Source organism: Staurois parvus, unplaced genomic scaffold (assembly GCF_062004578.1).
Source record: "Staurois parvus isolate SC_StPar_1 unplaced genomic scaffold, SC_StPar_1.0 ptg000261l, whole genome shotgun sequence".
NCBI lineage: Eukaryota > Metazoa > Chordata > Amphibia > Anura > Ranidae > Staurois > Staurois parvus.
Genome location: NW_028318057.1, coordinates 4,071,496 through 4,083,373, shown reverse-complemented (window position 1 = coordinate 4,083,373; position 11,878 = coordinate 4,071,496). Strand labels below are relative to the sequence as shown.

At 39.1% G+C, this 11,878-nt stretch overlaps 1 long non-coding RNA gene across 1 annotated transcript; it reads right to left on the bottom strand.

The window, feature by feature from the left end:
• Positions 1-5,800: 5,800 nt before the first annotated feature.
• LOC149459429 (uncharacterized) lies at positions 5,801-9,682 on the bottom strand. The gene is made up of 3 exons (XR_016313274.1): positions 9,611-9,682; positions 9,369-9,465; positions 5,801-6,052 (listed from the first exon to the last, which is right to left on the bottom strand). It is a non-coding gene; the product is annotated as an uncharacterized LOC149459429 (long non-coding RNA).
• Positions 9,683-11,878: the final 2,196 nt, after the last annotated feature.

The window sequence follows — 11,878 nt, the reverse complement described above, 5'->3', positions numbered from 1 at the left end:
ACTCTTAAGGTGTCAGCATACCAAGACATTTTGATCAATTTCTCATGGATGAGTGAGTTTGGAGTGGAGGAACTTGACTGGCCTGCACAGAGTCCTGACCTCACCCAATATATATATATATATATATATATATATATATATATATACATACATACATACATATATACACACACAGGGGTTGGACAAAAAAAATGTAAACACTACATGATTTGATGGTGTAAGAGTGACGATATACCGGGAACCGTAATCTGCTGTGTCCTGTGGTCACTAGTGTGAACCAGGGCTTAGGGAAGGCAAAAGCAGCTGGAAGCAGATCAGCTGCAGGCCAACCACACCTGTAATGAATTCTTAATAATCGCACATTCTAAAATTAATGTCAAATGCAAGCCTCATTTGCCCATCAAAGGCCCTCAAACACTATCTCTGGTCAAAATGTAAAATCATATAATGATTTCCGCACTGTTCTTCAGTTTTTCCTAGCCTACCACCCCAATAATCTGAATGATTTTGAAGTTTGAAAACTTACTTTGTGAACATCCTATACGTATTTCCTTAAATACTGCTGTGACACACATTTCACAGAGCCTGCCTTCTGACCTACATGGACCTGAGAGGAGACAGAGTAAGTGCAGGAATCACTGCTTGGAGACAGCAAGGTACCAGGGGATATGTAGTCCTTAGAAATTTAAAGTAAACTGCAGAGGAGAAGCTGCAAAGCATGCAGGGAATTCAGGAAGTTGCACAAAGATATGGCCAGCCATTCCATGAATAAGTAAAGAATTTTAAAAAAAACACAAAAACAAAAAAACAAAAAATGGCCAGCAGACAGGCAACACTCAGTACATCAAAGGAGATCTAATGGATTGTCAAAGATAACTATTAGAAAGAGAAAAGTGATGGCAGAAGGAGACTGAGTGGTCAGTCGAGTCTGCCCCTTTTTTTGAGGGGGGGGGGCGGTATTTGTTTTTGTTGGATAACAATACCAACTATTGTTGACAATATGACAATGATCATTTAAGCACATTTTATGAAAAAAAAAGGTTGCTATTGGGTATGCAAGCAGTTATAGAAAGTGTGCCCACCTGCCAATGTATCAGCATAAGGGGATTGACACAGTACAATAAATAATCAGTCTGAGCACCGTTCCACATTGTGTGTAATTTTACTTTTGGAAAGTGGACAGCTAATAATACAGTGTATTAACAACTGTAAAGCTAAAGTACAATAGCCCTGCCATTCCACCTTCCAATTATTATTATATATTACAAACAGGAGTATCTTGGTGGATAATACATTTTGGCACTTAGAAGGACGTTGTAAATGATTAATGTGATCACTATAACACAAGGAAATTGACATAGCACTATGATTACAGGTTCAGTCAGTGCTTTCGTTTCAATATAAAGCCATTGAAATTTTAGTATGTTATCTAATAAAGTTGTTCTACAGCACCCCCCCCCCCCAAGAAAAAAAAAATGTCAACCTTCATAAGGCTCCGTTCACACTAGCTTTGTCAGCAGGTGTCAGACAGGTGTTTGGGAAGCATTTTTAACGCTTCTCAAACGCCTATGAAAATTCTACATATGGCAGCATACAGTGCTGTTCACACTGAAGCGTTAGCGTCACTTCGTGGCAAAACTGATGCCTCATGTTGAGTCAGGAGTTCAAGCCTCCCATTCAAGTCTATGGTGCCTCAAACGCCTGGCAGGCGTTTGCAGGGCGTTTGCGTGGCGGTTGTGAGGCATTTGCGGAGCGTTAATACCATTTAACTTCATTATAGGCGTTTGTGGTGCGGTTTTAACGCTTCAAAACCACGTATAGGGCGTTTGGAGAGCGTTTGGGAAGCGTTAAAAATGATTCCCAAATGCCTGTCTACTGCCTGTCAAACGCTATAGGGGTGTTTGGCAAGAGTTAGAAATAAGTCAAGTGTGAACGAGCCCTAATAGCTGCTATGATCTCTCTGTGTCCTTAATAAGAAAACAAATAAATCTATCCAGGGCTTTTTTCAGAGAGAATAGGTGCAGGAACTCTGATATACATTTTGTTTCTGCCCCCTACCCACCTGCGAGCACTGTCTCTTGGTTCTACCCTCTACCTACCTCCCAGTACTGCCCTGGAGAATACCGAACCAAGTATCATTTTATGGTGCTAAGTAATTTGTATAGCATATGTTAATGATAACAAGAAAAGCAGTAAAATAGATCCCCTGCAGCCAGCAACAATAGACCCCTCGCAGCAACAACTGATCTCCCAGCTACCAGCATCAATAAACCCTCCAGCAGCCAGCAATAACAGACTCCTCCCTCAACAGTAGATCTCTCCCAGCAACAAATGAGTTCCTAGAAATATAACACCTTCTAGCCAAATTAGATTTCCCACCAGCAATAATAGACCACCCCCACGCAAAAATAGATCCCCTTTCAGAAACAATACATCCCCTATCAGCCAGCATCAATAGACCCTCCAGCACACCCCAGCACCCCCTGCAATTACATACATTCAGTGCCGGAGGTGCCGGAACTGCATTCCCCTATGTTCCCACTGGAAAAGCCCTTAATCTATCTATATTTAAAAGAAAATACATGTTGATTCTGCTGTTCTTTAGGGCTTCTTTCTTGCTGGTGGCAATGATCTGCAGGTTCATAGAGTCCCGGCAGCATTGTCATCACAATGCACATAATACCCTTTAGGTATGTAAATTGTGTATTACTTACTATACATGCTAGCAATAAAAATCCTCCTTTGCTCAATGGAATCCCTAAAAGCTCAGAAAGCCGCTAACACTCAACCTGATACCCAACAGTAAATAATCAATAATAAAAATAGTGCAGCGCTAACTATATAACATCATGATGAGAAGAAATATATATAAAAAATTCTGATTAATGATAAGAACATAAAAATCACATATCCAATGGTGCAATTGGTGACCCAATCATGAGATCATGAGATAGAACGAATCACAGTAGACTAGACGTGACCCCAATCCCGCTCACTAATGTGAATAGTGAGCATTAAACCAGTATCATAAGTGAATAAAGGTCCATACATAAGATAATGGTGCTCAACTCCATGCGATAAAAATAATGCAAGTGATCACACTATACGCTTCAAGTGATGGTGAGTGATAATCCTCCTGTGGCTAAATTGCCCCCTCACCTCCACTCTGCGGCCCAAAAGGACCTACACGCCTTTAGGTTTCACTCAGGATCTTGATCCACACAATGACAGATATCACCAGCTGCTTTCCTATGGACCTCTCATCCGGTAAGGTAGATTCAGGATAAACTGGCTCTCGGTCTCAGCAGGATATACATGCTGCAAAACGATCCACAACTCCATAAGGATGAATGGGTGTACTGCATGGGTAATTAGGATAGACTCAAGGTGTACAAAAATGGCGGCCGTACCGGAAGTACGTCACCGCAACCGGATGCTGCGTCACCGCGTATCGACGTGTTGCGTCACCATCACGATATCCTGATGAAGTCATGTGACGGTGACGCAATGCAACGATACGCGGTGACGCAGCATCCGGTTGCGGTGACGTACTTCCGGTACGGCCGCCAATTTTGTACACCTTGAGTCTATCCTAATTACCCAAGCAGTACACCCATTCATCCTTATGGAGTTGTGGATCGTTTTGCAGCATGTTTTACTGCTGAGACCGAGAGCCAGTTTATCCTGAATCTACCTTACCGGATGAGAGGTCCATAGGAAAGCAGCTGGTGATATCTGCCATTGTGTGGATCAAGATCCTGAGTGATCTTAAAGGCGTGTAGGTCCGTTTGGGCCGCAGAGTGGAGGTGAGGGGCAATTTAGCCACAGGAGGATTATCACTCACCATCACTTGCATTATTTTTATCGCATGGAGTTGAGCACCATAATCTTATGTATGGACCTTATTCACTTATGATACTGGTTTAATGCTCACTATTCACATTAGTGAGTGGGATTGGGGTCACGTCTAGTCTACTGTGATTCATTCTATCTCATGATCTCATGATTGGGTCACCAATTGCACCATTGGATATATGATTTTTATGTTATTATCATTAATCCGATTTTTTTATATATATTTCTTCTCATCATGATGTTATATAGTTAGCGCTGCACTATTTTTTATTATATATTATTTATTATTTATTACTTACTATACATGATTTACTTCCTAGTTCACATGATCAATTTTCCTAGTATCACCATAGCATGGCCCGGGTCGGAGCTAAATTCATGCTGGTATGTTAATCCCCACCTGTATAAATTGGCCCTAGCATATGTATGGATGAATGTGAGTTCGAGACCTTAGATTGTTAGTTCCTTAAGGACAGGGACTTCCCTGCGTAAACTGACTGCCCTATATAAGTATATAATTGAAACAACAGGCTATGTCTACTGTTTGATATTGCAGAATAATACTGATATCAATATTTGGCCAGTGATGTTACCAGTATCCCTGTCCCTTCCCTATATAACAGATGACAGCTTCAGGGGCTATCATTCTGCTCCGTGTAGCATTGAGAGCAGTCATTTTCAGAGATCTATGAAGTTTTTCTTTCAGTAAGTCGGAAAGTTGTGGGCATTGTGATTTATGATGGATTTACATTTAAAATAAGTAAAAAAGCGAGCGCTGGTAAATTACTTAAAATACTAAAATAATGTAAAGTAAATACAAGTCTAGGAATAGCAGCTAGCACTCAGGGTATTGACAACAGTCCCAAGTTTAAATGTTAAAAGTGTAAGTGCAGCGCTGCATTAACACTTAACATATGATGGATTTACAATGAAGGGCTTTTTGGAATTTTTTTTTTTTTCATATAGTACTTGTTAAATTTTGCATGTCTTTATTTCTAGGTGAATTTTTTTTTTTTTGTGTGTAAATGAGTAAGGGACTCTACACTATTATTTTTTAATTCTTGCTGTATGATGTGCTACAGCAAAAGTGATGTTAAAAAAATAAGAAGAAGCTGGGAATAAAATATAATTTGCAGGCAAGTTTAAACACTCTTTTCATTTGGAAATGTCAGTGCTTTGTACCTCACAGAGATGCACCTCTTCACAGGCAGGATTAAGACTCCCATCAGGCATTAGAAAATTAACATTTTTATTTTGACAGAGTCAGCTCCCATTGATTTCACTGAGGTTCAGGTTTGGCATTAGTACTTCGCTGAAGTTCGTCAAACCTTGTTCGAAATGAACCCAAGGCATTTTTTTTTGGATCAACATCCACTTCTTCAGAGGAACAATAGTATGTAGTATTGATATCGGTGTAATAAAACACATACACCAATTCCAAAAATGTTGGGATGCTGTGTAAAATCTACATAAAAACAGAATGCATTGATTTGCAAATCTAATAAATCCGCATGCTATTCACAGTAGAAAACAGAAAACATATCAAATGTTTAAACTGAGAAAGTGTACCATTTTAAGAAAAACAAGATAATTTTGAAATTGACATCAGCAACATGTCTTAAAAAAGTTGGGACAGGGCAACAAAAAGCTGTCAAAGTAAGTGGTACTAACAAGGAAGAACTGGAAGAACATTTTGCAACTAATTAAATTAATTGGCAACAGGTCAGTAACATGATTGGCTACAAAGAGTCAGAGCGTCACATAAATAAAGATGGGCAGAGGTTCACCAATCTGTGAAAAGCTGTGTCTAAAAATTGTCAAACAATTTTAGAATAATGTTCCTCAACATAAAATTGCAAACACTCTCAAGTGGAACTTCCCTGTATCTGAACACCACAAACCAAAAATGCTATTTATTTTATTTTTAACATTCAAAACAAACTCACCTATCCATCCATCTCTCCATGCTTTGTTTTGCTGAGAAATCACTTTGTAGAATACCCTCTGGCATTTCTGGCCATAGCCACCTTGAATAAAGGCAGATGATGCATGTCGCTATTACTTCCTGGAATCCATCTGCCCTTAGCTCATGCATGTACGCAGGAGGGCATGCTTAGTTGATAAAACCTCTCCTCCCCTCCTGAAGACTCCTGGGATGTATGGCATCATTTGCATAGGCCTGGAAACCAGGAAGTAACTGAAAAAATGTAAAAAAGAAGTTTAAAACAAGTAAATATGGTATACTTTCTTTTCTATTTACTAATGCTAGCAGCAGTAAAAATAGTCAATGTGGATTGAGAGAGTGAAGTTCCACTTTAAATATATTATCATCTACAGTACAAACATCATCAAAAAGATTCAGAGAATCTGGAGCAATCTCAATGTACAAGGGATAAGGCCAAAATGCAGTATTGGATGCGGTGATCTTCGGACCCTCAGACGGCACTACACTAAACACAGGCATAATTCTGCAATGGACATCACTACATGGGCTCAGGAATACTTTCAAAAATCACTGTCAGTGAATACAGTTTACCGTGCTTGGTAAAATTTCAAGTTAAAACTCTATCATGCAAAGAAGAAGCCATATCTGAACATGATCCAGAAACACCACCATCTTCTCTGGGCGAAAGCTCATTTAACCTCCTTGGCGGTATTCCCGAGTGTAGCTCGGGGTAAAATGTCAGTACCAAGAGCGGTAACCCCGAGCTACACTCGGGCTTACCATGCGGCGTTGCTCAGGGAGTCCCTGCAGCACTTACCTTGTCCTTCGCTCCCACGATGTGTCCCCTGCAGCATCCCCGGCCATCTCCTGCAGCCGATGCCGGCATCCGGCTTTCGTGTTCCGGTCCCTGTGACGTCGGGACATACGGGAACCGGAACTGGCGGCAAATTTGAAATTTTTTAAAAATTTCATTTTTTTAAAATGACTATTACATAGTAAAACATTGCTGTTTCAATGCATTTCACATACATTTTTCCCTACTGCTTTGTCCTGTGCCCTGCCTGCATTTTGACTGTTCTTTCTGCCTGGAAACTTAGAAAAGTCCATGGCGTCCAAAAAGCGTCCCTTTACGTCAAAAGCGGTTTTAGACCAGCTAGAGAACAGTAATAGTAAATCAGAACCACTTGCAGAATTGAGCAATAATGATTCATGGGGAAATTCGTCATCAGACACTGAAAACGATTTTGCGACTTTGCTCAGCGATGTGCGAATTTGCCTCTGTATTTCAAATTTCTGTGTTTTTGGTTTGATTATATTATTGAATTAAATTTATTATTATATTACTATTTTTTATGATTATTTATTAAATTATAATTTATGATTTCGTGTTTCAAATTTTATCCTACCCAGGATGTTTACTAGACTCTTGTTTGTACAGATTTCAGTGTTATTCCTAAAAATTACAGCCTACAATAAAAAACTACATATTTCCATGCAAAAAAAATGGTACCGCTTTCAGCACAAAAAATCGGAAATAATCAGACCGCCGAGGAGGTTAAAATGGTGTCTCAAAGTGGAAAACTGTTCTGTGATCAAACAAATCAAAATTTTACATTATTTTGGCAACCATGGGCGCCGCATTCTCCGGACTAAAGAGGAGAGGGTTGTTATAAGCACTCAACACTTGAACAGTTAGAATTCCATATCAGACAAAAATGGGACAACATTCTTCTCCCAAAACTCCAGCAACTGGTCTCCTCAGTTCCCAGATGTTTACAGAGTGTTGTTAAAATAAGAAGGGATGCTACACCATGGTAAATATGGCCCTGCCCCAACTTTTTTGAGATGTGTTGCTGCGTCCCTAACAACCATTGACAGGAGGGGAGGTAAAAAGGTAGTGGCAGCAAACATGCTGCTCTGCTACAATGTGTATAGGCACAGTCACTGCCTGTCTCTGTATGCTACTTGGTCTTAATTACCTGCAGTGTCGTTATCCACGAACAGGAGCTGTTTTTTCATTTGATGCATTAGCAGCGCAACTTAAAAGTGGTGCTATTAAGAATTACATGAATCTACCGTGTGTGTTAGTAAAGTTACTGAAACGGTCAGCAGGGATTTTCGAATCTGGCGCAGGCTATTTTAAAGGGCCATAGCATCAAAAATGTGTTGGTAGGAATTTATTGAATATTAGAATCTATTGAGACCCTTAACCTTGCAGGCATACATTAAGATATGAATAACATGAAACACCACAAAACATGGCAATTGCTGAGTCTGAAAAATAGTACAAGTCTGATTTTGGATCTGTTATGGGTCATTGAATTAAATAGGCTGCCATAATGAGTTGCATCTGACCAGGTAGGTTTTAATAGATCCTAATTGTTCATTCCCATGCTGTAAAAGTCCAATATAAACATTTAAATGTATAGTCAGACAAAAACTATGCATTTAAATGTTTACAGGAAGGATTGCTGAGCAGTTCAGATTTTCATTCAAATACTGCTGTACAGTATCAATCCAGCTCATTTCCATTTGTACATATTCAGTTTATCTTACAGTACACCTGCTGGTTATACTGGAACATCCTCCATGATGTCTATCCTACCCATTAATTAAATTCAAACTTGTCCAGGAAATTTGAATGAGATTAGTGATGTGAGAGAGAAACATACACTAAACAATTTAACTCCTATTGCTTTGCTGTTGATCCTGTGTAGAGATGTATGTCCTTATTCTACAGGAGATTACACCAAACTATGGCAAATTCGAATTAAGCCCTGGTTCGCACTGGAGCTGACTTTGAAATCGTGCAACTTCACTTGAAAAGTATGATCTCCCTAAATAAAAGCTAAAAAATATCTTAAGCTGGGTATACACTATAAGAAATTCAGAAGAAAAATTCTGTATGAGGAATGATCGTTTGATTTTCGTATAGTGTGTACACAACTTTCGACATCTGATTCTGACTTTCCAAATGAAAATTTCTGAAGGGACAAACTCCTAAATGTTCCTCGTACATGAACACAACGTTCATACAGTAATCCTATGGAAATAATCGAATAGAGAAAAAAGTGCATGGTCAGAAGAAAAGAACGACCCAGAAGGAGGTGGCAACAAATGTAGAAATCATATACAAGAAAGAATGTTTGCCTTTGTCATTTGAATTTTTTTAAGTTAATACCATTGTTGGTTACATCATGATATGCACATTCATGGAAAATTAGACGACCGTTCGTCTGATTTTCTCATAATGTGTACCCAGCTTTATAATACACACAGAAATACAATAAAATATTTACATTTCTATGTTTTTATGTTTGTAATGATGGGGGGAAGAAGGGGAACTGGCAGCTCGCCATATCAAAGTCAGAAGGAAAGCCAAGGATCGAAAGCTGGAGAAAGTAGTCAATCAAGCCAAAGTCAATAAAACAAAACCAGTCAATGAAATAAACAAGTAGGGCTGATTAACCTGGTGCCTGGTCACAAATGAAAAATATCTTATAAATCAGCGCTTAAAAAACATTTATGGGTTTGTCTTCCTCATAATGTAGATTCAAAGGATTCTTACCAGATTTCCTGACCTCCAGTGAGTGTGGGTCAAATAAAGCTTAATTCCAAAAACATATGTGTCTTGTATTCATGCCTGCTGTCTCCACAGCATTAAACTGAAAAAAGCAAAAAAGCCAACATAGTGTAGTAAATTCAAACCCACTTTCAATAATAAACAAATAATTCATTGTGCTCACATAAATCAATGCCAAACTTCACCCAGTGTTATATCCTTCACTCCCCATCTCCATAAACCCTTACCAGTTACAAAATTCTTCCAATCATATATCAGTTATCCTCACTCCTTCAGATTTTCCAACCCTTTAATTCTTCTGAAAGAAAAACAACAAAAACTCAAATATTGTAATATTGTCTATTCTACCAAAAAATGCAAACACACAATCAGGGGCGGACTGACAACTCATGGGGCCCCCGGGCAATAGGGGATCATGGGGCCCCTGTGTCCTTGCCCAAACTCAAAAAAGCCTATGAAAAAGATACCAGGGGGCATCTCATGGGGCCCCCTACTGACCCCGGGCCCTCGGGCAGTGCCCGAGATTCCAAATGGTCAGTCCACCCCTGCACACAATGTGTTCCCACGTTAAATTAGTGAATATCAGTGCAAACCATAAATCCCCTGTGTTTGCAATGTCATGCAGCCAATCTCACATGCTAAATAACCTTACCAAACAGAATTCCCACACATCCAAGAACTAAACAAAGCAGGACAAAATAATTCTGTCTTCTTTAAATTTTCCTCCAATGTGAGTATTTCCGCATAACAAAATAAGAATGGCAACAATAGTGCAGCAAATTCCTAGCTAAAATATTTATTTTACGTTAAAATGCTTACATGTGTAGAGATAAGCAATATGCCAGTTTCCCAAATGGCAGATTGGGCACTTTGAGACTTTTACCTCTACAACTAGGCTGAGGCCATTCACATTCCTCTCCACCTATTGAGCTAGTGGTGTACGGTGTCTCTCAGGTGCACTTCTGCATAGAAACCAATCAGCTTCCAGGTTTTATTGCCAAAGCTTACCTGAACAAGCTGAGGTCAGATGTTGATTGGCTACCATGCACAGCTGCATCAGATTATGAGTGCTCCAGTTGTGGTAAATCACCCTCTATGAGGGGCGACTAAAAGGTTCTCAGCCTACCCATGAAGCATTTGTCTTAGCCCAATTTTATTTTTGCTACTCATAGTACATATCTTTGCAAGGTTCCATACCATATCTCTCACAAATAGCTTTTCCTTTGTTTCAGTCATTAAAGACTGAAGCTCAGAAGGTCATCATTGTCTGAAAGATGGAGAAAGTGAGCTGTTATCCAATACCTGCTGAAAAAGGGAATGAGTAGACAGAACATCCACAAGGACATGATGGAAATATTAGGGGAGGATGCCCCTTCCTATTCCATCGTTAAAAAGTGGGTGGCGGAATTCAAGAGGGGAACCCCCCTGTTCAAGATGACCCTCGCAGTGGAAGGCCAGCAACTGCCTGTACAGAGGAAAACAGCAATCCAGAATCTCGTAATGGCAGACAGGCGTGTGAAAGAACGTTTCATCGCAGAGAAAGTGGGCATATCTAAGGAACGTGTTGGACACATTTTAACAGTAGTGCTGGACATGCACAAGGTTTCAAGTCAGTGGGTCCCGAGAATGTTGACTGTTGAAAACAAAGGCGACAGACAGCAGGTATTGGATAACAACACGTTTGCTCACTTTCTCCATCTTTCAGACAATGATGACCTTCTGCGCTTCAGTCTTAAATAACTGAAACAAAGAAAAAGCTATTTTTGAGAAATTTGGTATGGAACCTTGCAAAGATATGTCCTAAGAGTAGCAAAAATAAAATTGGGCTAAGACAAATGCTTCATGGGTAGGCCGAGAACTTTTCAGTCGCCCCTCTTATGTCTTTTCTCTATAATAAAGTTCCTGTTTCCTGAGAGAAGCAGCAGATAAACACATGTGGACTGTGCACTGTCTGTTCTGTAGGGCTGTTAAATCTAAATTATGATTCGGCACTTATATTGATGGCAAGCTTGCAAAATATTTGGTTTTTATGATTAGTCATAATTAATATTAATATGTGTAAGTGGTCTTTGACAAATGGTAGTATTTACTATTCTTCAATTATAGCTGAGACCAAAAGATATACCAGTTGAAGGTTGAGTAGACTATATTTAGAGATAGTTGGTTAAAAGTATTTGGTAGTTATGTCAAGGTTATTAGAAGTGACTTACTATTACAGTATGTATTTTAAATAGTATTTGTTTGTATTTAGTATACGTTTCTAACATTGATACATATATACATTGATATGTTCTTAAGCTATACTATACTTTAAATATAGCTGAGGGTTACGTCATTAGCTTATAATATTATTTACATCAGCATACATATGTTCCTGTCCATCAAACATCATATGTATAGTATCCCCTCCCTTTTATGAAATGGCTTTTCTAAGCAGTAATACTTTCCATAGAAGGTATTAAGATCACTAACTATGACGTACATTTGCCTCATAA